General features: G+C 39.3%; 1 long non-coding RNA gene across 1 annotated transcript in view; it reads left to right on the top strand.

Annotated features, from left to right (window-relative positions):
• The window catches only part of LOC143695118 (uncharacterized), a 79655-nt gene extending 75607 nt beyond the window's left edge, over positions 1 to 4048 (top strand). Inside the window, exons 10-11 of the long non-coding RNA XR_013184056.1 lie at positions 2986 to 3003; positions 3780 to 4048. This is a non-coding gene — a long non-coding RNA (uncharacterized LOC143695118). The remainder of the gene's footprint in view (positions 1 to 2985; positions 3004 to 3779) is intronic.
• Positions 4049 to 4684: the final 636 nt, after the last annotated feature.

Here is a 4684-nt window from a genome sequence, read left to right as displayed (position 1 = left end):
GAGAATCTGCAAGAGAAATTCAACAAGTTTTTATAGATGTAGCAGATTTCCTACATGACTAAAGTAGGGGTAAGTTCTTCCAACTTTAATCACACTGAGAAATGAAACTATAAATAATGTATTTAAGCAACAGCAAAAACAGGTGTGGTAGAGTAATATCTTAATTGCATTTTAATTTCCTATCCACAAAAATCTCTTGAAACACCACAGAGTCCATAAAGAGTTGTGATAAGGTCATATTATCCTGGGCCAGCTCATTCACTCTCCAGCAGATACACAAACCTGAGCTGGTCTGAGGCATTCTTTCCACACTCTACCTCCACAGGCAAAGGAATGGTTCCCCTCCCATTGTCAGTGTGTATGCACAGAACACAGGGAAGTGTTGCAGATTTACCCCACAGCAAGTGAGAACAGAATGAGAATTACCATCTTCTGAGCTGTTCTGAAACTGCTGCCAAAAATCAAGGGGCATTGCAGAATAAGTTCAAAACGCCTCCAAATTATTTCCTAGGTTTATTTTTAAAATATGACATGCACATGAAACAAAAAAAAAGTAATTATTTTTACCTGCACTCAGGTAACATTTAAGAACAGAAGTCTTTTACAAGCAAATAACTATACATCAGTTTATATAGTTAGTCTTTGCACTAATTATGAGTATTTAAGAAATCCATCCATCTTTCTTTCATCAACAGTCAGAGTTTTCCATTTGCATATCTAATAATTTATGGCATGTCCTGACCCCAAGCAGTAATTGAACCAATAGATCTTCAGCCTAGATTTACTCATCTGGCTGCCACAGTAATGTAACTCTGCAGGAGTTTTGGATTACTCCAAATGCCATCTCCTCTTCTGAGAGGTTGACAGTCACAGGCAAAATTTGACCTCCCAAATGTCAAGGCAAAAACTCCCTTGCCTAATTTAGACTAACTAACTCTCCTTTTGGAATACTTCACATAAAAACAAGAGGACACAATGATTGCTCCCAACATTACCCCAGGAAGATGGTCTTTAATGTAAAACTCTGTAATGATAAATGAATTCTCCTTGGAGTTTAAAACCATGTAAGAGGGGGAAATCTATGTACCAGAGCTTGTAATAAGTAATGTAAAAACTAAGGAGGGGGGAAGAGAGAAGCTCTTACATTAGAGAGGAATCTCATGATCAGAGCCAGACTGATGAGACTTGAGCTGAGAGATTTGGAAGGGGCAGGTGGGGTGCTGTTCTGCCTCAAGCAAGCCATGGCACAGGGCAAAACCACCCAGCCAAGAGCCTGTGTTTCATCTTCTCAAAATGTGGTTGAGAAGCCAATTTCAAGGCAGCATTATATGCCTCAGTAAAGTGTTCTCAAAAGCTTTGAACAAGAAAAATGCCAGCAAACACACAGCCCTGCACTGCTGCAGTGTCTTTGCTGAATACTAACTATGAGAAAATGCAGCCAGGGAAGTTTGGGTTTACAGCAGGTATAACTTGGGAAACTCCCTCTGCCATTCAGAGACTTGTGGCTGTGTGGGGCAGGTGCAGAGACTGCTCACGCTGCTGCTGCTTCCAAGCCATGGATCAGATATTATGAAAGGCACTGGGTTTGAAATTTTGTAACCCTCATCTGTTGGCTATTTTGTTTTCCTGGAAAGGAGCTCCATTGAATAAGCCCTGGCAGACACACAGAGCTGTGCTGTTGCTACTGACACGAGTCCCAAAACAACACATACAGGCTGTGAGAAAATGCTACTGTCTCACAACTGGGGAGCTAAAAAAAAAAAGAGCAGCAAAGGTACAAACAAGGAAAATCTGACCCACTCCCCAATTAAATTTATCTATTGATGATTAAGTGCTGCCCTTGTTCCTTGGTAGCAAAGTTCAATGATGATAGACATCTTGGAAAACAGGTAGATGGACAGAAAGATAGATATCCTCAGCTACTTCAGCTATCCATAACGTGCCATGTGCTGCCATCACTGCTGTAGCCTGACCAATTGCCTCAGTAACATGTTCCATCTTGTCTGATCAATAGTAGCACTTCAGTAACCCTGCAGAGCTGCAGCTATCTGCTAGCACAGGAAGAGCCTCATCTTGCCTTCTTGTATAGAAAGAGACATATGGAAGAAGAAAAAGCATTAGCTATTTAAATACTTTCATTTAATTGCTCTCATCAACTTGGTTTTCTTTTTGCTCTGATACCTTTCATACCTGTTCTGCAAATACTTTAGAGCAAAAAGAAAAAACTGAAATATCAGAAAATGAATGAACACTGGAAGAGTTTAACAAGAAATCTGAGTTTGGTGCCCAGCCTCCTGTCCAAGCAATTACTGTGTGCCTCAGTTTAGAATTAAAATGGGATTAATGACACCATTAAATCACTGGTAAGGCTAAGGATATTCATGTGATTAGCAGACCTACATGAGAATAAGACCTAGGGACAGAATTGCTGCTGTTTCCTCCTGAGATTAAGAGCTGACTGAGATACTGAAGGAGACATGATACAGAGGTGAAGGATCAAAAAGTTCATGTGCATTATGGGAATAACAGCACTGGAAGGAAAAAAAAAATCTGTTTTTTACCTCACAAAATCTTTCATTAACTGGCAAACAGGGACAGAGTAGAATAAAATGTTATTCTCCCTGCCTCTGTAACAGTGAGTGTTCCTGGTAAGAGTCTGGGAAAATAGCAAATACCAGTGAGAGTCAGAAACTGGGGCCTCTCCCTTGGCACCCTGAGGACATACAGAATGATGGGAAGTTTTCTGGGTTGTCTCTGTCATCCTTGAAAGTCCTCCTTACCTCACTGCACAGGGCAACAAGAGCTAAGCCCTGTTTTGTTAAAATGAAACAAAGCTCTGTTGAAATGATCTGCAAAATTATAAGGAGAGACAAAATATCCCTTCCCTATAACTTGTTGATCTCCCACATGTCTGGTTTGCCTATCTGCATTGGCCAGCCACCATTTCCTGTCAGGTTTCTTCAGCCATGGTTTTTTTTTTTCCAGGTGGAAGATGAAAGAAAGGTACAGATAGAGAATCAGCCACCTAAGCGTCATAATGCTAAATATTTGTTCACTTGCTTAAGATGCAGTAAGTCCTGGAGTGCTCTCTGTTTACCCAAGAGGATTTCAGCATAGAGCCTTGCTCCAGAAAGCTATTTGTTTAGAAAAGAGAAAAATCCTGCAGATCAGTGTAATCTCTGTTACTCTAGGAATTACTGAGTGTGATGGGTGTGGGTGGGTGGGGTTTTCTCCTTAGTAAAGCAGCAGCTCATGGGAAAGACAGAGTGCTATAAAGTCTGCATCCTAGAAGAGTGAGAACCTCAATATCAAATGTCAGAAATTATGAAGGTTGAGGCTTTTCAACTGATATTTTAAGTTATTGCTAAGCAAAATTTTCATTTAAGTCAAAAGAATGGATTTGATCCTACAGATTTTTCCCTTATAAACTTCCAGACTAGGACAGCAGCCACATGACAGGGTCAAAATCCCATTATGTTCTTCAGGGCAAATACCTCTTCCCAAGATGGGGGAGTAAAGACAAAGGTCTTTACTGAGAACTTCATTGCTCATGAACAACTCTGAATTTTGTTCTACAGAGGGAGGATATTGAAGAATTTTTACCCCAGCTCAGGTTTTATCATGGTGAGGACAGCACAGTATAACAGATTAAGCTACTGCAAGAGGTGTTACAAGAAAACTTGCCTTTAGAAAGAGGATAAACTATAAGAAAGCTCAAACAAATAATAGGTTTGTTTCCTATTGCAAGTTACTTTTCCTTTTTTCATCCCTTTTTTCAGGTTAAAGTCAGTGAGCAAAAACCATGTGCATTTGGTGGATGGTTGTTTTGCAAAGATGACTGAGAAGGCAAAAAATACAAGTACAGCAGCATGGCACAGCAGAAACCAGCTCATTGGAGATGGCAGATGGACAGAACAGTAGTAGTAATGCTTAACTTTATATTTTTGCCATTATTTTGTTCATTAAATATTAAAAAAAAAATCATTTGGGCAATTGTACCAGTAAGACTGTGATTTGCTATAAGATTTAAAGTATACCTTTGGATAATTTCAAATTGTTTTCTGTCTTTATTTGACTGAATTTGTCACACTGAAACTGAATCAAACCATTGATTTATCAGAAGTGTTTTATTCCTCATACTAGATCTGTGCAGATCTAAGTTATAAAGCAGGAAAGCAGTAGAAAGTTGCACCTGTAAATATTTTAGAGAAAACTGCTGTGCTGTGGAACTTTATGCTGTTTTTCTCTGGTCCTATTGAGTCCTTTACAGAAGCTCATTTGGGAAATGTATTCTTTGATTTTGGTAATCAATTGATCAACATTTGAAGCTCTGCTCAGACACACAGCTATTGTGAAGAGCAGTTCTTTTGAATATCCATCTGATTGTGTTTGTGATGCTTGCTTTATTCAACTCTGCTCCAGGCAAATTAAAATGTACTGCTATATAATAAGTATGGGAAGGTTAGCATTCACAATTTAGGGATAAAACATTTTGACAGTTCTATTCTACATTTGCATTTAAAAATCGTAATGCATTTGATTAGAGCCTATGTTTATCATAGGATCTCTTGTAGGCATTGCTGCTGTGAGATTGTTACCTTTCAGGATTTGTTCTGGACTGTGTGTCTGTGGGGCAGCACAATAGCCTGCTGCTTCCACAGGCATGTTATTTTCTGGTCCATGG

Source organism: Agelaius phoeniceus, chromosome 12 (genome assembly GCF_051311805.1).
Source record: "Agelaius phoeniceus isolate bAgePho1 chromosome 12, bAgePho1.hap1, whole genome shotgun sequence".
Classification (NCBI taxonomy): domain Eukaryota; kingdom Metazoa; phylum Chordata; class Aves; order Passeriformes; family Icteridae; genus Agelaius; species Agelaius phoeniceus.
The sequence above is the reverse complement of the archived record's forward strand: the minus strand, read 5'-3'. Positions and strand labels throughout refer to the sequence as shown.